The sequence below is a fragment of the Dasypus novemcinctus genome, chromosome 19, assembly GCF_030445035.2.
Source record: "Dasypus novemcinctus isolate mDasNov1 chromosome 19, mDasNov1.1.hap2, whole genome shotgun sequence".
In the NCBI taxonomy this organism is placed as follows: domain Eukaryota; kingdom Metazoa; phylum Chordata; class Mammalia; order Cingulata; family Dasypodidae; genus Dasypus; species Dasypus novemcinctus.
This window is the reverse complement of record NC_080691.1, coordinates 47,285,227-47,308,875: the sequence shown is the minus strand read 5'-3', so window position 1 is coordinate 47,308,875 and position 23,649 is coordinate 47,285,227. Positions and strand designations below refer to the sequence as shown.

Sequence of the window (23,649 nt, the reverse complement as noted above, 5' to 3'; positions counted from 1 at the left end):
TCTAAACTCCTCCTTAGAAAATGTCCACCAGAAAAAGGGCTGAGGGATCCCCAAGGCCAAGGGAAGAGAAGCCCTTCACCCAGATCAGAGATTTTCCTGATACCCTTTCTTCCATGATCCCATTAGGCCTGGAAGAGAACACACAGTTTTTCCAACAACCCAGACAAAAGAACATATTACGGAGGGCCCTTCAGTGGATTACACACAGGAAAAAGCCAAAGGGGCAGGAAGGACCCCCAAAAGGTGCCAGAGGAAGACCAGCCCCTGGGATGTCCTCCCACACAGAAGGAAAGGACTCCTAATCCAGCGGTTCCCGAAAGGGAGCTTTAACCTCATGGAATGCACGCACCGAGTCTCAGGCTAGACCGGGTGGGGACTGGGGCCTCTAGAAGAAGCAACAAAAACACCGGCCAAAAAAAGTCCACTTTGAGGCCTCCTCAGATTGTATCATCTATTATCCTACCTCTCCCCCGCTGTGAGCTGCTGCCAGACGCAGTGGTTTTCCACCTTGAGGTGAAGAAACCCCAATATTTGGGGAGATATTTTAAATGGGGGAGACTCTTCTGTAGAGGGTGTTTCCCCCACATGAACTAATGGATTCTGGGGATAAACAGTTCTTCTTTCAAACCACTGCTTTTCATGATAATTTGTTATTTCTCAAACGACTCACACACCAAGCACTAAGCAATGGAAAAAGCAAAATGCCACAGTAGCTCAAAACTCCCTTACAGTTTCTTAATGTAATCTGAGAATTTCCCCCATTTTAGAATTCTTAAATGTGACTTTTGAGCAGGTGGTGAGTCAACCCTAAGGCAGCACATTCCTCTTGCCCAAAATGAGTTATACATGGCAGCAATGTCTCAGAGTATTAGCAGATTACTAATACTTTTATATAACACCTAAGAAACTCTTTGTGTTTGAGTTTTTTGAAAGAAATTTTCCACATAATGGGGATGATCGAATGCTAGGGTGTCAGGAGCTAAGTGGCAGCACTTGACAAAGACCAAGTAGGTGTGGCTAGTGTCATGACAGTAGACTCAAAGCAGCAGTCACAAGAGTCTGCCCTGCAGAAACCTATGATATTGGGTAGGTGATTGTGGGATACGTATAAGTGAAATAGAAAGTCTACTAAATCCTTTCTTGATTTGTATAAGGAGAAGGGTTTTAGATCAAGTGCCAGAAAACAGAGTCATGCCCCCTCAGTCAATTCCAAAATTAAGATCATTTACAGACCTAGAAACCCTGACTGAAGGGATGCCTGGGTCTTCTTCAGATAGGATCCTGCTATGCTTCCCCAATTTTATACTGTTATTCTTCCTCCCAGCTTTCCCCATGAGAAAAGGAAATGATCAGACACTCAGGGACTATTGGAAATTGACTCAGAACTGACATTAATGTAGAGACCCACATGTCACTGTGACTCAATCTTAGCATGCAGGTTTCAGCAACCACAGGGCACACTGAGGGTGAATGCTTTGACTGTTTTGGGATCCCAGAGCTGCAGGGAGGAAGGTATCATCTCTGAAGAGGGGTGCCATATGGATGCCACAGAGTCCCTGACACTGGTTCACCCATGAACCTTGGGGCTTAGTGTCCTACCTGAAACAGCACACTTCTGTGGATTAATGCAGCCCAGGAAACACCAGGTCTACCAGGTGCTGTCAGCCAAAAGCCCACCTTTGAAGAACAACTTTGGAAGGCTGGGAGGAACTGTCAGCCTAGAAGTCTTGCTTTTAGGCAAACTGGGTCACATCTGCCTAATGTCTGTTTTTAATCCTCTTGGGGGTTGAAGGAAGTGAGAGACACAGTCAATCGATCAGTTTTTGTGTTTCACTTCCCCATGTGCCTCTGTCATCGTGAGCTTCATCACTGCTCTCACCCCCCATTTGACATAAACAGCCTTCTCCTGTGACTGGGCCTTTCAAACTGCAGTTTCATAGCCTGTCCAAAAAGAATGGATGCTTCCACCGCATTACAGGCCAAGTGCTAACATCTCAACCTCAATTTCATGGCAACATTGCCCTCTGTAGGCAGCTTGTTATTTAAATGACAGAGAACCACTTTTACCCAAAAGAAAAAATATAACAGAAATTTCTGACTTTCCTCTTTAGATACTGCCTGTTTTGTTTTGTTTTGTTTTGTTTTAAGAGTGAACTAGTTCTTCTAGAAATTTAACTCCCTTTAAAGGATTATACATGAAATGAATGAATGAATGGGTGAATGAATGAATAAAACTCTATACTCAATGTTCAAATTGACCCTGAGTTTTACTTTGGCACACCCAGCTATCCAATTCAAATGATAAATGGAATAGGCAGCAAGGATTTGATACTATTGGGTCACAAAGGCCTTTATCCAGAAAAGGAGACTTGGGCTAGGGGGTGTGATCCATCCAGGAGGAAATACTTGAGAAAGGCTCCAGAGGTTTTCAACAGAGTTTCTCAACAGAGGCTTGGATTGGGTGGCGTCTCCTAGGTTGTCCTACTGGCCTATTTCAGGGAGAATCTGAGAGGGACTGAGAGGGCTCAGTCTGGTCCTCTGGAGTTGACCTGCCTGACCAGGGTGGAAGTCCTCAGAAGATGTTGGCCATGATGTCCCCTTAGCTTCTGACAGCGTGTCTGGGCCTGGTTTCCTGGGCTGGTCCTGGGCATGGAGCAGAGTGAAGTACCAGAGTGTGGAGGGCCTGATGTTGGGGAAATGCAATGCCCAGAAAAGGATGATGATGATGGAGATTAGAGTCCACAGATATCATGAGTAGAAGCAGGAAGGAGCCTGGGAGTTGCTGATAGGAGGATTTGGGGCAGGCCAGGTCAGGAGGGGGAGCTGTATGTAACTGAAGAGGGCAGCAGAGGATAATGGAACTAGAGGTGACCTCCTCAGAGGGAAGGAGAAGCCAGGGAGGATAAGGTGGGGAGGTCCTGAACCAGGGTTAGCCAGGCAATAAAACTGAGGGCACCCTGTTCTCTCCATCTGGAACCAATTCCCTCAAACACCTGCTTCTGGGCCTGCCATACAGTCATTTCCATCAAAGGGAGAAATACATCCTACAGGATGAGACATGTAGACGCAACATCTCTCATTTCTGCACATTTGTTGTTTATGCCTGTATCACTCCTTTCTCTTTCACTATCCCTTTTAAAAAATATATACTGTCATTACAGAAGTCAGGAACTTACAAAACAGGCATACATGTAGAAATCCCATGCAACACCCCTTCACCAATACACCACATCACATCATTGTGGAACATTTGTTACAGATTGAGATAGGATCATCTGACTATTATCACTAACTATGGTCCATAGCATGCATCTGGCTTGTTTTTTCTATGCCCCCTATTATTAAGGCAGTACATCTATGGCACTCATACAAGGATATTATGTATTGCTGTTAACTATACTTCACAGATTACATTAATTTTATCCATTCAATGCTTCTCCACATCCTCACCACCCAGCAATAGAGACATCCATCTATTCAAGTTCGCAGAAGGATATGCTTGCCATTGGGCTATTAACCACAATCTCCTCCACGTCTGGGTTCATTGCTCTTTCACTATTGCTTTTCATCCTGCAGTGCATGCCCTGTGTGAATCCATTTTCTAATCATGTTCTCTCCTTGTCCCTGACCATTTAGCCAAACCATTGGTCACAGCTCATGAATCAGTATACAGATGCAACTCTGACCATTTCTCCCTCCAAGCAAAATGAACAGCCAGATATACCGTTCAAACTACTGCCCACTGGATGGACTTCCCTTCAACACTGTTTTCAGGGATGTCCCAGAAGTGGGCTGCAGTGCTGCAACTGTCCACTTGTACGTGCTACCTACATATCATACAAAACCATCTGTAAACTGGACCTGAATATTCTTTTCCTCAATCAACTCATTGTAGGGACCTCTCCAAGAAGCCATAGCTTTGGGCTGGGAAAGAGAAGGTAATACGGTGGGAGTCGGGGAGGAACACATAACTTACTTTTGCCTTCAGGTCTGGCTTGAGCCCAGTCTTGTATATCACACTGCCACTTCATAAGTGCACACCCAAACTTTATGGCTTTTGGGTCAGACTATACCCAGTTCATGCTGGCAACTCAGGTCTCATCGAGACTTGTTGTCCCAGGATTAAGCATTTGATTTCTACTGAGGCCCAGGAACACAATAAAAACTGTTTCTCAAAAGGAGAGTACTTTATCTGCAGAGGATGGGAGGGTTTTGCTCCAAAAACTTAAGAGTCTGCTGTGATTCTCCCAAAGGGGGCTACTGGCATGTCAGTCTATGTTACAGATCCAGAGAAAACGAGGGGTGTTATGGGCTGGGTCATGAGAGAGCATAGAGATATGCTACAAGCCAACTCCCTCAGGGCAGTCCATTGTTTCACCTGGTAAAACATGATCAGTCTCTTCAAAGGGTGGTGTGCATGATAGTTCCAGAGAAGGTTATTATGGGATATAATTCCTGGGTGTGACTGGTGTAGATTCTTATGAGAACATTCCACTCTGTACTGGGTTTGTCTTGACCCTGATATGAAGAGTTGCTTTCTTCCCCTTCATGCTCTGATGAAGCCCTCAGCCATGAAAAATCATCTTTTCTCCTTCCTCAGAAGTGTTTCAGACTTCTCCTGGGGTCCCTGAAGAGTTAAGGAGCATAAAACATGGGGCAACTGATGTCCTGTCAAGGTGCCCATCAGGAGCCAGGTAGGAGGTCCCCACCCCAGCCAAGCCTGAGGTCCACCTATGTGTTCCCTGACTCCACCCTGGTTGTGGACTCTGGAAACCCCAGGGAAGCTCAGACAGACGCTGACTCCAGAGCATGACACTGATTCAAAACAGACATTAATTCCAGGGGACCCAAAATGTCACTGTGACCACAATATCAGGTAAGTTTCATATCTCTGGGCACGTGGCCTAAAAGTTACAATGCTTTTGGTTACTTGGCTGGTTTGTTGGTTGATAAGCAATCTTCAAAAGCATAAATAATTTCGTTGGGTGGACGTCCCTCCATGGAAAGAAGGTAAAGAAATGAAACGGAAAGTCAAATGCCAAATTAAAGATACAGTTTCTTCGGAGAGAGAACTAGATGGATATGTTTGGGAAGAGACTCTGGGAGATAGATGTAGGAATGGGGATATGTATTTCCATTTATGATAATTGTGTGAATTGTAAAGGTTCATTTCATTCACCTTCTTTTATAGAATACATTTCATAACAATAAAAAATGATTTAAAAGGTGAGTTGTACCTGAATTTCCCTCCTTATCGACATAGAACATTGGCCACAGAACACATGCAGAACTGGAGAAAGTTTCCATGAGACACAATCAGTACAAGGTGAAAGAGCAGCCTCTGTGGCCTTGGACGTGATGGGAACAAAGTCACAGTATTATTAATAAAGAAACTGGAAAATAAAAGGACAGAGCCAAGGCCCTGACCAAGCTGTCTCAAGTTGACCAGATGATGCTGACCAAGGCCCAGGACCTCCTTCTCTGACTCCTCCCACCCTCCCAGGGCCTGTTCAGACAGCAGGTAGAAAGGACGGAGATGCCCTCAACCTGGGGCTCATCGGGAGGCTCAAAGAGTGTCACAGGAGAGCAGCCTTGGCCTCTCCTAGAGAAAGCCCTAGAGGGAAGTACTGGTTGTGTTTCCTACTTTTTCATGTGAAGTCATGGTAGTGATATGATTTCCAATATCTCAACAAGAAAGGTTTCCTGAAAGCAAAGGTTATATATGAAAGGGCAAATAATAATAATAAGGCCATCAATGGCTGCACGGATTAACAAACACAGCATAGCCATAAAATGGAATATTATTGGACTATAAAACAGAATGAACAACTCATACATACCACAACATGGAGAGGTCTAGAAAATATTATTTTAAGAAAAGGAACAGAAACACAAACAGTGACATACTGTATAAAACTTTTATAACAAATGTTTAGGAAAGGCACATCCACAGAGGCAGAAAATGGATTATTTACATCCCCTGGTGCTGAGGGGTGGGGGAATGGGGAATGACCACTATTTAGGATGGAGTCTTTTTTTGGGGTGTTCAAATGTTTTAAATTTAAATAGTGGCAATGCTACTTGATGCACTGCTTGTGGACATTGTAAAACCACTCTGTTATACACTTTAAAAAGATTTTTTTAATGGAAATTTATCTTTGTAAATTAGCTACAGAAACAATTATTAATGGGAAACTCTCGTGATGGATATAAGGGAGTTTGGAGTAGTTAAGAAAATGAATGCTTTGCATATATTTACAGATAAATACATGGAGAAAGTAAGAGACACACACAGAGAGAAAGAGAGACAGAATGACAAAGCAGGTGGTCAAATGTTAAAAATTTGTAAAACTGTGAAGGAAATACAGGAGTTCTTTTATATTAGGTTGGTAATTTTTGATAAGTTAGTAATTATTTTAAAATAAAATGGTAACAAAAGGAATCAAATGGATAAGATACTGAATTAGCAAGGAGAGTTCAAGACAGTACTTGGTCTCACTTCCCCGTGAACTTGGAGCACTGTGGAAAGTGCGGCTCCCTGTGTAAGCCACGCAGTGGTAATCAGCCTCATCCTCGGGCTTAAGCCCAGATATGCTCAGGGAGGCCATGTTACCAGACCTGGAGCCTGAGAGGTGATCAGGGATCCCTGAGGGTTCTTTGCAGACTTCATAAATGAGGAGTTTGGGGAACAGCCTGGGTGCTGTTCGTTCCAAGACACATATCCAAAACCAATGTCGCTGCTGCTTCCAGCACATGAGAGGGGTGACTCTCTGTCCTGGAGCCCTGGACTGTGAGGAGGGCTGAGTCAGGGCCCTGAAAAGGAAAAGAAAGACAGTGAGTTCAGGAACAGGTTCCCGATGGGACAGGAGAGGAGTAAGGGAAGGGTCACCCATTCTCTGTTAAAGGGGTGTCTCACCTGGGCAGTGAGCAAGGAGCTCTCAGGAGGGTCCTTGGGGACACAGTGCAGTTGAGTGTGTGTGTGGATGACTCAACTAGTGAGCCCTGCTCTTACCACAGCCCCTCACAAAAGTCCACAGCCCTCCTTGACCTCTCCTCAGGGCGATCCCTGAAGAGTCCCTGGACTGGGGCGAGTGACCTTGGTCCCAAGAAGCAGACATCTTATCATGTCTTAATCGGCATCCACAGATGCCTCCCAGTAGATAAGGGAATTTCCCCCAGGTCAAGTTCTGTCAACACCAGCCCTGCTGCTTGGCAGGGCCCTGCTCTTGTAATGACCAAAGTCCCAGACCCATCCTCATGCATCCACAAGGGTCTTAGGGTCTTGAGTTTCCTCCTCCTCTGTCACCAAGCAACCCCACACAATTTGAAATTGTTCTTGAATTCTTATCTCAGACTGATGTACGCAGTTGAATTTCTCCTGAGTAAACCACTACCCCTGCCTCTCAAGTCCCTCTTCTCTGTCACGTTCCTTGTCTCCCTCTGGTTCACTGTCACCCAACTCCCAAAGCCACCTTTTTCCTGTGGAAACCTCCCAGCAGCCAATTCTGTGCCCATAGTGACCCCTGGTGGCAAAACTTCCATTCGGGGGGGTTGGGGGGGGGGAGTTAGACAGGGGAAGAGCTCTGGAGGAAGGTGGGAGAGCAAGGAGAGGGGACAGGGATTTGGAAAAGTCCTTGAAGGACCTAAACCTGCAGAGAAGCCCAAGGAGTGTTCACTGTGGAGAGAGGGAAATCTCAGTGAATCCCGAGGATCATATCTGCTCCTGTGTTACATTAATGAGGTTGACAATGAAGAGCAGCTGACATCCTACCTCCCTGAGGCCTCTGTCCAGGGGCTCTCTTCACACTGGCCTCCTTCTCTGCACAGAGGACAACGCTGGCTCTATCGTCGTCAGAGTGATATCTGCACATCCTGTAAGCCTGTGCTCTGTGATCACCTCATTCCTGAGTAAATTTCTCTTGGCTCCTGGCAAAGGCTGGGTTTCAAGAGGCTCCTAGAGAAAGATGCATCCTCAAAACACTAGAGATGTGGGATCTTACAATGAATGGAAAAGTGCTCATCAGCCTGACTCTGATAAGAATAGAGAGATATAGAAATAGGGGGATGGCCCCTCCCTGAGGATGATCTTTTGAGACCATAGCCCACCCCACAGCTCCACCTCTCTATGGACTTAAGACCTGTGGTCTGTAAACCATGGTGAGGAGACTTCTGAGGTCGCTCAGCAAATGTTCACAGTGAGGACTAAGGCTGATGAGGAGGAAGTGTTTGTTGTACAGAGGCAGAGCTTGTGTGCTTTCTCTATAGAAGGTAAGAGGCCATTCTTTACTCTTCCAGATCTCCATGGACTTTTCTCATTAATTTTTACAGGAGTCCTTCCAAATAGCATATCATCCAAATGTAAGCCTCAGTAATGAAATGGCAGAGCAGGTGAACTCTTCAGTTGCCAGCACTTGGGGAGTGGGCCTGGTTGTAGAGAAGACAGGGGATGGAACTGTGTCTCCTGGTGCTGCCATGGAGAGTTCCCCAGAAAAATCCCTACCTCCAAACTCTAAAATCCCTTCTCTTTAAGATGTCCTCTTTTTTTTCAAGTTTCATATCCCTCCCCCCTCATTGTTTATGCTCATTGTTTGCTCTCTGTCTTCTTTTTTAGGAGGCACTGGGAATAAAACCTGGTGCATCTCATGTGGGAGGTAGGCACCCAATCACTGGAGACACATCCTTTCCCTACCTGTTGTGTCTTGCACAGTATTTCCTCACTGTATCTCTTTGTTGCATCATCTCACTATGTCTTCTTGTTGGGTCAACTTGTGTCAGCTTGCCACACTAGCCTTTTGCATCAGCTCACTGTCTTGATCATCCTCTTGAGGAGGCATTAGGAACTGAACCCAGGACCTCCTATATGGTAGGTGGGTGCCCAAAAGCTTGAGCTATATCTGCTTCCCTAAGATGTCCTCTAGAGACACACCTCAAATTTACCTCCATCCTGTGAAATTTTTGCTAAAAAATAAAAAGGTAAAGAATTAAAAGAAAGAAATTTTACAATGAAACAGTAAAAAAATATTAATTGTAGTCATGATGGATTTAGTTGTACAACTTCATTGAAATCACTGGGAATGAGGATAGAGAATCATATGCTGCATGCTCACCATACCCAGGGGTCTTGGAAAACAACTTTGGTGTACTTGGCTGGGCACAGACACTTCCAGGGATCTTTCATCTAGGCAAATGAGGCTTCCACCCATGTGGGAAGAAATGGAATTTTCTATGCCATGGTCAGGATGCTGTTTATGTGGGGAGAGGGACAGATGGATATGCTTGGAGCAAGGTTTAGAGATGTATGAATGGGTGGATATCTTTCCATTTATAACAGTTTCTTAAGTTGTAAAGTTCATTAAAAGAACCATTCTTTAGATATGATTCATTTCACAATAGCAGAAAAATATTTGATAGTGTTATCATAAGCATGGCTATTTCCAGTAGAAGGGCCGCCTTATCTTGTACACAAAGGTGAAAAATGTCCCTCATTGAGAAGGTGATTTACTGTGAATGCCCAGGAAGGAACTGGGGGAAACTTCCCAAAACCAGTTCAAAGTGAGAATGGAAATGAGGGATTTATAGGCAAAGGTGAGTGGTAGGGGAGGAGAAAAACAGGCAATGCCAGGTGTATTAGTCAGCCAAAGGGGTGCTAATACAAAGTACCAGAAATCTATTGGTTTTTATGCAGTGTACTTATTTGGGGTAAATCTTACAGTTACAAGGCCCTAAAGAGTCCAGCTCAAGTTTGCTTGCTCACCAAAGTCAGCTGCCTCATGTTGAAGCATGATGGCAGGCCATCTATGTGAGGGTTCAGCCTTCCTCTCCTTCAGTTACAGGCTGGCATGGGGCTTGTTTCTTTTGGGGCTTCCCAGGGCTGTGGGATCACAGTTCCCTCCTCTGCTGTGTCTATGAAGCGCTCTCTCTCTTCCTGAGCCTTCTTGTGTGTGTCTTCTTAACCGAGTGTCCATTTCTATCAGCCCACCAAAGTTCTGTTGACTCAATCCTGAGTCTGCCCTACTGAATGGTCAAATCTAAGCACCAGTCCTCACAGGTAATTTAATCAAGACAGGCCAGCTGAATCTAATGTGTTCAAAGTGTATCATACACAGAGAATGGATTAGTTTACAAACATAATCTCTTTTTATGAGATTCATAAATAAACTCAGTCTGCCACACTTCACCCTCTAAACACCAAAAAGACATTACAGTCTTTGCAGTTAGCAATGGGAATAGAGAGGAGCCCTATGCAAGCCTATAGCTGTGATCAGAAGAAGCTGGGCTCAAAAAATCTTAAGTAAAAGAAGGCCCGAGGGACTAGGCAGAGATTGCCCACCATCTTGCTTCAGCACACGGCAACAGACTTGGATGAGAAATTAACTCCTTTGATACCTTGACTTGGACTCTTTGCGGCCTTGTAACTGTAGGTTTTTTATCCCCAAAGTAGTACCCTTTATAATAGCCAACAGATTTCTGGAACTTTGCATCAGCACCCTTTAAGCTGACTTAGCTCTTGGCTTTATAAAGGGTATTTATTTGGGGTAAATGCTCACAGTTACAAGGCCACAAAGTGTCCATCTCAAGGTTGCTTTCTCACCAAATCAAACGTCTTCCAGTAAGTGAACATGGAATAGCCTTCCATTTCCTGATGTGGTCTTTGATTTCCTTCCACAGTGTTGTGTGGTTTTCTGGGTATGTCATTGACAAGCTGAGTCGAATTTCTTGCGAGGTATTTGATCTTTCTAGTTCAGATGGTAAGTGGTATTTTTCTCTCGATTTCCTCCTCAGGTTGCTCATCATTGGTGGGCAGAAATGTTGCCTGATGTGTGCACCCGCCTGAAGGCAGGCGCCAGGCGGGCAGCACGTTGATTGGCTGCCCGGCGCCCTTGAGGGTGGAGTCCCTGAGCGGAGCGGGGCGGGGCCTCATTGGCCCTGAGGGCAGGGGCGGCGGAGGCGGCGCCTGAAGAGCCGGCGGCGTGTGGGAAGCGCCCGGAGGACCTGCTGCGCCTCCTGGAGCTGAGCCCCCTGAAGCCAGGAGGTCAGGAGGGACGCGGGGTGGCTCGCGGTGTGGGCGGGCTGCGGAGAGCGCTGGGCCCGCGCCTCGGGACCTCCCGCTCGTGTCCCCCGCCCCGCCGAAGCGGTGAGTTGTGAAGCGGTGAGTTGGGAGCAGACTAGGCGTCGGGGCGCGGCGCGGGCCTGGCGGGGAGACCCGCCCCCCCTCCCCCAGGCGCGGAGAAGTGGGTGAGCGAGCCCTCGCCGTGCTGCGTTGAGGGGGCGCCCGTCCGGCTGCTGAAAGTTGCAGCGCTCTAGCCTGCGGGGGGAGGGTGGTGGGGGGCGCGGGGGTCCCGGCAAGTTGTGCGTCTGGCCCGGGTAGGGGCGGGGCAGGGCCGCGCCTGGCTGGGGGTCGCTGTGTCCGCGGGGTGGAGGGGCGGCAAGGGGGCGGGCGGGGTAGGCGGAGTCCTGTCGGGAGTCCTCGCCCAGCCCTGCTGGCCTGCGGCGCGGGGCTCCGGGTCAGAAGGTAGAGGCAGTTTATTGAAATGACCCAAATTTGTGTAATTGAAGGTATAAAGTCTAGATCTTTATACCTTTATATCTAGGCTCTTTTTACAATAGCACAGTTTTTTGAGTTGGTAGTGAAACACGCACTATCTGTGAATATCAGTGAAACACAGGATCAGTTGTTCCTTTTTGAACTTGACTGGCTCTTTCCAGCCCTGGCTTTGAACTGGTCAAGTGATGGTTCTGTTCTGTGGATTTGTTGTCCCTTTGTACTCTCTCTTGCTTTGTCTAGTCTTCTTGTGAACATGCTAATGTGAGCTTTAGAGGGCCGTAATTTTTCACCTGTGCTGCTCCCCTAGGTGTCTGGCTTTGTAAACAGGAATGGGTAGCAAACCTTCATTTCTAACTATTGTTCCTTAGTTTCCTTTCACTTCTTAGCCTGTCTGTTGTGCAGAAGAGACTTGGCTTGCTCTTGCAAAATAAATAGCACATCTTTGTTACAGCTGAAAGTTAATCAGAAACTTGTTGACCCCAGAAATGTATCAGGAATGCAGACAAGACAAATACTATTAAAAAAGAAAAAATGGCAGTAAAGCATTTGGCTAAGAATTGTGCTCAATAATGGACCCAAATCTCTCCTTGCTCAATGATGGTGATAAAAGATGGTGATGGTAATGACAACAACAAACATTAACAACAGTAAGTATATATGCAAATACATCAAAACACCAGTTATGTTACCTCTGGGATGAGATAACTGATGACCTTCATTCTCTATCCCGTTTGTCTAAAGTTTTCATTACTACAACAACTTATTTTGTTGTAAACAGAAAAAATATTCAGAATTTAAAAAAAACAAATGGACTTTAGGAAAGTTAATAACACTGTTGCCCACAAGTATAATCTTGCCTATACGTGAATGTAGGCCACTAAGATACACCCAGCAGGAGGTTTTCATAGCAAAGAAAGGAAATTTGAGTCATTCGGACACTTTAGTGGAAAGGTCATTTCATAACATACTTTTTGATGTTTACAAATCTTTTAATGCAATGACATAAGAGATTTTGAGTTAATTATACAATTTTGTAAAAATAATGGATATCGTTAAAGCATTTAATGGAGTTTTTTTTTCAATAAAGTTTCAAGGTGCCTATTAAAGAGTTCATTATTAAAATATATATATTGTTATAAAGCCATGCCATCCAATACTAAATTTGTACACCTATCTTTTTTTTTCTTCTTTTTTTTAAAACGGTACCAGGGATTGAACCTGGAACCTTCTGTGTGGGAGGCAGGCACTAAACCACTGACCTACATCCTCTTGCTATCATTTTTTTAAGCATATATTTTTTATTGAAGAATATCATTCATTCATGAAATGAAGATGCATAAACAATAAGTGTATAGTAAAGATTGTGAACTTACCAAATAAACATACGTAACATCACACAGCAGTCTCATACATCACCACTCCACCAAACACTTTGCATTGTTGTGAAACATTTGTTACAAACTTCACAAGAGCACCATCCAAATATTACCACCAACTATAGTCCTTATCCTTCATTGGTATATTTTTTCTCCAACCCACACTATTAAAAAAAAAATATATATATATATATATATATATATATATATATATATATATATATATATATATCTTTGTTATAGATGTTGTGAACTTGCAAAACAATCATCCAGATGTGTGGATTTACCATACAACACCGCACCATGGTAGAACATTTGTTACAGGTTATGAGATAATATCATCAGACTATTACCAACAACCATAGTCCATAGCCTAAAATTGGCATACTTTTTCCGTACACCTCCATTGTCATCACAGCAGAGCATTGGTATTTTTTATTTTATTCTATTTTATTTTTTGATTATCTTTTTTTAAAGTTAGATCACACAAAATGTTACATTAAAAAATGTACGAAGTTCCCATGGACCCCACTCCCCACCCCCCACCGCCATTGTTTTTAATTGTATTTTTTTCCAAAGACCCATCGATCTCAAAAAAGTATTTTATTGAGGATTTTTACATCTGTATTCATCAGAGAAATGGATCTGTAACTTTCTTTTTTTGTAATACCTTTATCTGGCTTTGGTATTACTGTGATATTGGATTCATAGAATGAGTTTGGTAGCATTCCTTCTTCAATTTTTTGGAAAAGGTTGAGTAAGATTGGTATTAAATCTTTGAATGCTTGGTAAAACTCACCTGTGAAACCATCCGGTCCTGGGCTTTACATTTTAGGGAGCTGTTTGATGACTGTTTCAATCTCTTTTCTTGTGATTAGTTTGTTGAGGTCTTCTGTTCTAGCATCAGTGCAGGTTGATTGTACATTCCTAGGAATTTTTCCATTTCATCTACATTTTCTAGTTTTTTAGCATAAAGTTGTTTATAGTATTCTCTTACGATCCCTCTTATTTTTCTGGGCTTAGTAGTAATGTTCCCCTTTTCATTTTTTATTTCATTTATTTGCATCTTCTCTCTTTTTTCCTTAGTCTGTCTAAGGGTTTGTTGATTTTGTTGATCTTTTCAAAGAACCAACCTTTGGTTTTGTTAATTCTGTTTTTTTTTTTTTGTCCTCAATTTCATTTATTTCTGCTCTGATCTCTGTTATTTCATTCCTTCTACTTGCTTTGGGATTAGTTTGCTGTTCTTTTTCTAGTTCCTCCAGCTGCATAGTTAGGTGATTGATTTTAGCTCTTTTTTATTTTTTCCTTTCCCTTTTGGCCTTTTTTTTGGTCTTTATTTTTTCAATGTTACATTAAAAAATTCTGAGGTCCCCATATACTCCCCACCCCCCTCACTCCACTCCTCCCCCCATAACGACAACCTCCTCCATCATCATGAGACATTCATTGCATTTGGTCAATACATCTCTGAGCACCGCTGCACCTCATGGTCAATGGTCCACAACATAGCCCACACTCTACCACAGTCCACCCAGTGGGCCATGGGAGGACATACAATGTCTGGTAACTGTCCCTGCAGCACCACCCAGGACAACTCCAAGTCCCCAAAACGTCCCCACATCTCATCTCTTCCTTCCACTCCCTACCCCCAGCAGCCACCATGGCCACTTTCTCCACACCAATGCCACATTTTCTTCGACTACTAATCACAGTAGTTCATGAATAGAATATCAGTACGTCCACTCTAATCCATAGTCTATTCCTCCACCCTGTGGACCCTGGAATGGTCGTGTCCGCTCCACATCTATATCAAGAGGGGGCATAGATTTCACATGGATGCTGGATGCAGTTCTCCTGCTTTCAGTTGTAGGCACTCTTGGCTCTCTGGTGTGGTGGTTGACTCTCTTCACCTCCATGTTAGCTGAGTGGGGTAAGTCCAATAAACCAGACTGTAGGAGTTGCAAGTCTGTTGAGGCTCAGGGCCTGGCTATCACATGGTCAGTCCAGAGATTCAGGTCTCCCGGGCATACATTAAACCCCAGCACCAACCACAGTTCCGGTAAAAGTAACAGGAGAGACTTGTGGACAAAGATCTTCTTTTTTAATGTAAGCATTGGGAGCTATAAATCTTCTCTCAACACTGCCTTTGTGGCATCCCATAGGTTCTCATTGTCATTCATCTTGAGATACTTATTGATTTCTCCTCAAATTTCTTCTTTGACCTACTGATTATTTAAGAGTGTTTTCTTTAATCTCCATATATGTCAGTTTTCTCTCTTTTTGCCGCTTGTTGATTTCCAACTTTATTGCATTATGATCAGAGAAAGTGCTTTGTGTAATTCGGTTTTATTGAATTTATTGAGATCTGCTTTGTGACCCAACATATGATCTATCCTGAAGAAGGATCCATGAGCACTTGACAAGAATGTATATCCTGTTGTTTTGGGGTGCAGTGTTCTGTATAAATCTATTAGGTTTAGTCCATTTATCATATTCTTCAAGCTCTCTGTTTCTTTATTGATCTTCTGCCCAGATGTTCTATCCAATGCTGAGTGGTGTATTGAAGTCTCCAACCATTATTGTAGAGGGGTCTATTTCTTCCTTCAGTTTTGCCAGTGTTTGCCTCATTATCATGGCACATCCTGGTTAGGTACATATATAATTATGATTGTTATTTCTCTGTGGGGAATCATTTCTTTTATTTATATGTGATGTCCTTCCTTGTCTCTAATAAGTTTTGCTTTTAAAGTCTATATCATGTGATATAAGTATAGCTACACCAGTTTTTCCTTGATGATTGCATGCATGGAATATCTTTTTCCAACCTTTCACTTTCAATGTATTGCTATTCTTGGGTCTAAGGTGAGTCTCTTGCTGACAACATATAGATGACTTATATTTTCTTATCCATTCTGCCAGTCTGTGTCTTTTAATTGGTGAGTTTAATCCATTAACATTCAATGTTATTACTGTAAAGGCAGTTCTTATTTCATCCATTTTTATCTTTGCATTTTATCTGTCATTTTATTTTTGACACTTTTAGTTACTGATACAGTTGTCATTTCTTGACTCTCTTATCTGTCATTTTATTTTTGACACTTTTAGTTACTGATAGAGTCGTCATTTCTTGACTCTCTTACAGGCCTCTCTCTCCTGTCTTTTCTGTTCAGGATTTAACACTACCTTTAGTATATCCTGCAAAGCCAGTCTTTTTGCTATAAACTCTCTCAGTTTCTGTTTATCTGTGAATATTGTAATCTCACCCTCATTTTTAAAAGATAATCTTGCTAGGCATAAAATTCGTGACTGGTAGATTTTCCTCCTGCAGGATCTTAAATCTTATCATACCACTGCCTTCTTGCCTCCATGGTTTCTGTTGAGAAATCAGCAGTTATTCTTATTGGTTATACCTTATATGTTATGCATTGCTGTTCTCTTGCTACTCAGAAGTCTCCGTCTTCGGCATTTGACATTGTGATTGGTATGTGCCTCTGAGTTGGTCTGTTTGTATTTATTTGGATTGTTGTAGATTGTGCTTCTTTGATAGTGTATTAGTCAGCCAAAGGGATGCTGATGCAAAATACCAGAAACTGGTTGGCTTTTACAAAAGGTATTTATTTGGGGTAGGAGGGTACAGATACCAGGTCATAAAGCATAAGGTACTTCCCTCACCAAAGTCTCTTCATGTGTTGAAGCAAGATGGCTGCCAAAAGTCTGTGAGGGTTCAGGCTTCCTGGGTTCCTGCCTTCCAGGGTCTTCCTTCTCTCTGTACTCAGGTCCTCTGCTTTCTCCAGAAGTTCAGCTACAGACTGTGACGCTCTGTAGACTTTGCCTCTCTCCACAAGGTCAGCTGTAGACTATCAGGCAATTGACTCTGTCTCTCTCTCTGGGGTTTCTTCTGTGTCTAAGGAGCTGTCTCTATTCCTCTGTGTTCTTCTCCTGGCTCCAGCCTAGTAAGGCTTCAGCATCAAACTCCAACATCAGAAACCCTCAACTCTGTCCTTTGCCATTACTTTTATCCCCTTGATGGGTGGGGACTCAGTGCCCAATTGATGTGGCCCAATCAAAGCCCTAATCTTAACATAATAATGCCCAGGTTCAGACCAGTTTAGAAACATAATCCCGTATCTATTTTTGGAATTCATAACTACGTCACACATGAATATCTCTGTCCTTCTGTAGGGTTGGGAAATTTTCCACCATTTTTTCTTCACATATTCCTTCTGTGCCTTTTCCCTTCTCTTCTCCTTCTGGGACACCCATTACATATATGTTTGCATGTCTCTTGCTGTCATTTAGTTCCCTGAGACCTTGTTCAATTTTTTCCATTCTTTTCTTCATCTCTTCTTTTGTATGTTCGCTTTCAGAGGCCATGTCTTGGAGCTCACCTATCCTTTCTTCTGCTTCCTCAAATCTGCTGTTATATGCCTCCAGTGTATTTTTAATTTCATTTATTGCACCTTTCATTCCCATAGGCCTGCTATTTTCCTGTGTATGCTTTCTAATTTTTCTTTGTGCTCCTCAAATGTCTTCATAATATCCTTAATCTCTTTAGTCTCATTGAATTTATTAAGGAGATTTGTTTGAACATCTAAGAATAGTCATCTCAACTCCTTTATGTCATCTGCAGGCTTATCTTGTTCCTTTAACTGGGCCCTATCTTGTTTCTTAGTATGGATTGTAATTTTTTATTGACGTTTATGCATTTGGCTTGCTAGATGTATTTATTCTGAATGCAGTTTCTCCCTTTAGTTTAGGAATTTCTTCTCTTTTCTCCCTTGCTGGTTGTGTAGTAGAAGCCAAGGATATAGTTGGTGCTGTACGTTATGGAGGCTGAAGCTGCCCACGTTGCTCCAGGAATCGATGAAGCTGCTTCCACCTTTCTCCTCTGTCAGGGGTACTGACAGCTTCAGCCGTGTATAAAATTCCAAGTTGGGCACAGTGAGACTTTGAAGTCACCTGGAGACACTGAGGAAGCTTCACAGACCTTCCTCCCCTACCTTTGGCAGGGATGGAGCTCTAGTTGTGGTTGGCAGTCTATGCTGTGTGGGTCCAAAATGACCACAGTTGCTCAGGTAAAGTGATGTAGCACCAGACACTCTCCTGGCTGGGCGTGGGAACGAGCCCTCTGGAGTGCCCAACAATCTAATCTCTGTGGGGCAAATATGCCTGCAGTTGCCCTGAGAGGCTGAGGGTTTACTGTGGTTTTTGTCTTTTAGGGGGTGGAAATGGAACCACCAGTGCTCAACAGTTCAGTACCTGTAGGCCGAAAGTACCCACTGTTACCTGGAGAGGCTGAGGAAGCACCATTCCCCTCTTACCCTATTAAGGCATGGGGTTGGGTCCATCAGCACCCAACGGTTTGGTCCCTATTGGCTAAAGTACTCACCATTGTTCAGAGAGGCTATGGAGACACCAGACCCCTCCTATCCAGTTGGGGTGGGGGTGGGCTCAGATCCTAGCTGTCTCTAGGATTATACTTGAACCAGCCAGGTCCACTAATCAGTAGCTGAGGTCAGTGGCCCAGTGTCTCTTTCTCCACCATTTATGGGAAATGGAGCTTCTAACTCCTGCCACAGAATAGCTCCTGAGGCAGCTTGCACCCCTAGAGCAGGATGGGCTCCAGCCTCTACAGTGTGGCTTGCAGCTTCCCAGAGAGGTGGTGTAGGTCCCCCAGCTTCCTCCCTGCCAGAGATGGGACTGGGGTTTAGGCTACACCTGCAATCCAGACTGGGTGGAAAGAATCCAGTCCTTACAAGTGCCGTGATTTTCAGTCAGCCCTGCTTCCCCTCCTGCCCGGGGCGGAGTCAAAATGGTGACCACCAGTTTCCATCTGATCTGGACATGCTCAAAGTTTAGTTGTTCCTAGGATTCTATTTCAGCCCACCGAATCCACTAATCAGTAGCGAAGTCACTGCCACACCATGTCTTCCTCCCCTGTTTGTTGAGGATGGAGCTTCCATCTCCAACCACGGAATACCTTCTGAGGTGGATTGTGTGATATAGGCACCCACTTCCACAGTATGGAGGCCTCTACTCAGAAATCCTCTGTGCAGGTGTGCAGTGTTCTCCTTCCACACCCTCAAGGATGTTTCAGAATACTCTTCTGGTCTCCTGGGTCCTCCAAACAGGTGCTTTAGGTAGCTCTGGGTGACCACCAATTGCCCTGTATCCTGAGCTGACTCCAGGAGCTCCTTACTCTGCCACATCTTGGCTTCCCCCCAGCCTTTATATATATATATGTTTTTAAGAATTAAAAAACAATTTTATTGAAAATAAGTATTAAACCAGAATGTGATCTATCACAGGGAGTATATTAAAGAGAATGCAAAGGAAGACGGAAAGCTCATCCTTTTATATAGCCAAGGTAATACAATCCAATACATACAAGTTCTCAAGATAAACTATTCCTCAAGCAAGAGTATGTGACAGCACTATTTGCCACACATAGTTGTTCTTAAATTTACCTGGTGCTTTGAAGGAATAATAAAACTTCTCACATATCTATGACAGGCACAACGTTAAATTTAGAGCCAGACACCCTACGTTAAATTCCCATGGAAATGGGGAGGGAAGGCTGCTTTCTTTTTTTTTTTTAAGTAACGGAGAAATTTATTTCCAGTTTAATCGAAATATCTATATAAGCATCTTGTCTTGAGGCTTTTAAATGTCTAAGTATAAATATCAATATGTATATGAACTTTCCATCCTTATAACTATAAATAACTCTGAAAAGTCCTTATTTTAGCCCCCTCGTTCATCTTTCCCTGTTGCCGTAAAGGTGTGCACAAATGTTCCTCTTAAGAGCATCAGCAATGCCAAGAAGAGAGGTGAACGCCAGCTTCATATCAGGCAATGCTCAAAAGCCTCATCCAGTTTCTAACTGTTATAATGAAGCCTGGGGACACTGGTGTATTTAAAATCATTGATGACCACACAGAGTTGGGAAAATTGTGGTGAACCTCTTAGGCAGATCACACAAGTTTCGAGTGATTAGTTCCAGACTTGATGGACAACTCAAAGACCTAGAAAAATGGCAGGAATAATCGGCTCCTGTCTTGTCAGTTTGGTTTCATAGTACTGAGGACCTCAGCTGACGGATGGATCATGAGGGAGCAAGACAAAAAACCCCCAGGAGGGAAAATCTGGGATTCTTTTTCTAGAGATGTAGTACATACATGCAAATAAAATGCCTCGATGCGGGGGGAGGGGGGGTCCTAATTTTAAAGACTACATCTCAGTAAATAACAATTTTTATAGCTTTATCCAATATCTTTCAAAATGTTGCATAGCAACTATTTAGCACAACATATAATCATCACAAGCATATTTTAGTAACTGCTTTGATCTGAGCAGAAGAGACATGGTTACACTTGTGATGAGTTATTCACTGGTACCTTAAAATCTAATCCAAAAACTTTTATTCTTTTCTGTTGTGTTTTATATAATAAATCTTTGTGTTCATCTGTATCTCTCTGTATAAAAAGAAGCAAAACAGAGATCAGCAACTCCACATTTGTGTTGAGCTGAATTCTAAAACCTAAAGCTTTAAAGGAATTCATCATATATATTTTGAATGTGCATTTTGGGTTTAGATCAGTGACATTAACCAGTATTGAATGGCCCCCTTAAGGATATTTGGAAATATGTAGGGAAATTTTTGGTTGTCCCAAGAACTTGGGGAGCAATTGGCATGTAATTCTCTAGAGCCACAGATACTAATTGACTTGGACATTTCCCACCTTAAATCCCAGCAGTGCTTGGACTTTAACAGAAATAAGGGTAACTACGTTTTGTAATTGTCTGTTTATTTTATATAGCCCAGACTTTAATAAACTCTTTGTGATAGAATTTGTCTCTTCCTCACTGGCTTACTTTGAATGGTCCCATTAAAGAGCTTTCGTTGTCAGATTTATCTTCTTTTTAAAAAGCAATTTTAAAAAAATACATATTTTTATTCCCTTATCTATCTGCTCATTGTCAGCTTGTCTTCTTTAGGAGACAGTGGGAACCGAATTGGGGACCTCCCGTGTGGGAGGCAAGTGCCCAACCGCTTGAGTCACTTCCACTGTCTGCTGGTTGTGGTGTCTGGTAGTTGTGGTGTCTGCTGGTTGCAGAGTCAGCAGCAGCTGTTGGTTGCAGCACCTGCTAGTTGTGGCATCTGCTAGTTGCAGCATCTTGCTGGTTGCAGTGTCTGCTTGTTGCAGAGGGTGCTTGTTGTGGCGGCTGCTCGCCTTCCTTGGGAGGCACTGGGAACCCAAAACCTATATGGGAGGTGGGCGCCCAGTTGCCTGAGCCACATCTCCCCTAAAAAGCAGTTTTATTGAGATATATTCACATGCCATACAATCCATCCAAAGTGTACAATCAATGAGGATGCTGTCTTTTTTTAAAAAATTTATTTCTCTCCCCTTCCCTCTTCTCCCAGTTGTCTGCTCTCTGTGTCCATTCACTGTGTGTTCTTCTGTGACCGCTTCTACCCTTATCAGCGGCACCAGGAATCTGTGTTTCTTTTTGTTGTCGTCTTGTTGTGTCAGTTCTCCGTGTGTGCGGCGCCATTCTTGGCCAGGCTGCATTTCCATTCGTGTTTGGCAGCTCTCCTTACGGGGCGCACTCCTTGCGCGTTGGGCTCCCCTTCGCGGGGGATACCCCTGCGTGGCACAGGGTACTGCACATGGACCTTGTGCACATCAGTACTGCACATGGACCAGCTCCAAAAGGGTCAAGGAGGCCCGGGGTTTGAACCGCAGACCTCCCATGTGGTCAACGGACGCCCTATCCATTTGGCCAAGTCTGCTTCCCGCTGCTCTTTCTTGATGTATACATTTCAGAGAACTGTTTGGAGGTCCTTGAGGAAGACACTCCTGGCTTGGAAGGCTGGCAAAAGCTTCTTTAGTTCGACCTCAGTTAGTGGTAAGAGTTTGATCATGTCCTTTCATAGTCTGTAACAAATGTTCCACAACAATGTAAGGTGTTGGCGGAGAAGTGAGGTACAGGAGTTCTGCACATTATGCATGATTGTTTTGTAAACTCACAATCCTTCTCTTTCTTTCTTTGTCCTTCTGTTTCCTGCTCACATGGCTTACTGTCAATCTGGACAGAGTCCAGGATCTTGTGGTGTGATCAGAGCACGGTTCTGCTTTGGCCATCATGGTCAGGGAGCTGAAGTTAAGCACCTACCACACATTTGGCCTTATCACTACGTGAGATCCCCAGCCTATATCTTGGTGAGTTTCATCCACTCAAATTCAATGATCTTACTGTCAATGCATTATTTATTTCCACCATTTTCTTCTTTAGTTATCCTATGTCATATCAAATTTTGGTCTGTCTTTTTACTCTTGGTTTTCCTTTCTGCTATTCTTTCTTCTATACTGTCCTCCAAGCCTCTCTCTTGTCTTTTTCTTTCAGGTTCTAAGGCTTTCTTTAATGTATCCTTCAAGTCAGATTCTCTATAGTGCACTGTCTTAGTTTCTGTTTGCTTGTGAATATTTTATACCCACCTTCATATTTGAAGGACAGTTTTGGTGGATGCAGAATTCTTGGCTGGCAGTTTTTCTCTTTCAGTCTCCTAATTGTATCATACCACTGTCTTCTGGCTTCCATGGTTTCTGATGAGAAATCTGTACAAGTCTTACTGGGTGTCCTGTGTAAGTGATGGTTGCCTTCTCCCTTACTGCTCAGAATTTTCTCTTTATCTCTGACATTTGACATTCTGAGTAGTATGTGTCTTGGAATAGGTCTATTCGGATTTATCCTGATTGGGGTACAGTGGGCTTCTTGGATATTACATTCATTTCTCTCATGAGAGTTGGGAAATTTTCAGCTATTATTCCCTCAAATACTGTTTTTTCCCCTATTCCCTTCTGTTCTCCTTTTAGAACTCCTATGACATGTATGTTGTTGCTTTTTCTGTTGTCATTCATCTCCCTGAGCCCCTGCTCATTTTTTTTCCCCATTCTTTTCTCTATTTTCCTCTCTTCAATTTAAGCTGTTCTGTCTTTGGTATCACTTATTCTTTTATCATTTCAAGTTTGCTGTTGTTAGCCTTTAATGTGTTTTTGATCTCCCTTATTGTGTCTTTCATTCCCTTTAACTCCGTTAGTTTTCCAGATTTCATAATCTTCTTTGTGCTTGCTCAGGATCTTCTTGATCTCGTTCATTTCTTTAGCCATATTGTCTTTCATCTCATTAATTTGATTTCAGAAATTTGCATGCATCTTGTTAATTAGTTGTCTCAAATCCTGCACCTCTTTCAGGGCTTTGATATATTCCTTTCCCTGAGCCATGTCTTTCATTTTCTTAGTGTGATTCGTAAATTTTTGCTGATGTCTTGACATCTCATTAGGATGCAGTTTACTCAGATGCTCAATTTCTTTCTCTTTTGTTGGGATTTAGTGGCTGGAGGCTATGTGTTACTGATGCTCTTTGATTCTGGATTCAGACTAGATCATGAGGTTGTCCCTGTTAGTTGTTCAAAACTGGGGTCTGGACATAGAGTATTAGTCAGTCAAAGTGGTGTAAAGTACCAGAAATCTGTTGCCCTTCATAAAGAGTATTTATTTGGGGGGTAGAAGCTTAGTTACCAGGCCATAAATACAAGTTACTTCCCTTACCAAAGTCTTTTGCCAAGTGTTGGAGCAAGATGACTGCCAACGCCTGGTATGGTTCAGGCTTCCTGGGTTCCTCTCTTCCCAGGGTTCATGTCTCTCCAGGATCACCTCTTCT

The 23,649-nt window shown here is 43.3% G+C and overlaps 1 long non-coding RNA gene across 1 annotated transcript in view; it reads left to right on the top strand.

Annotated features, from left to right (window-relative positions):
* The first annotated feature begins 10,952 nt into the window (after window positions 1-10,952).
* Window positions 10,953-23,649, top strand: part of LOC131274613 (uncharacterized) — a 164,706-nt gene continuing 152,009 nt past the window's right edge. Inside the window, exon 1 of the long non-coding RNA XR_009181897.1 lies at window positions 10,953-11,134. This is a non-coding gene — a long non-coding RNA (uncharacterized lncRNA). The remainder of the gene's footprint in view (window positions 11,135-23,649) is intronic.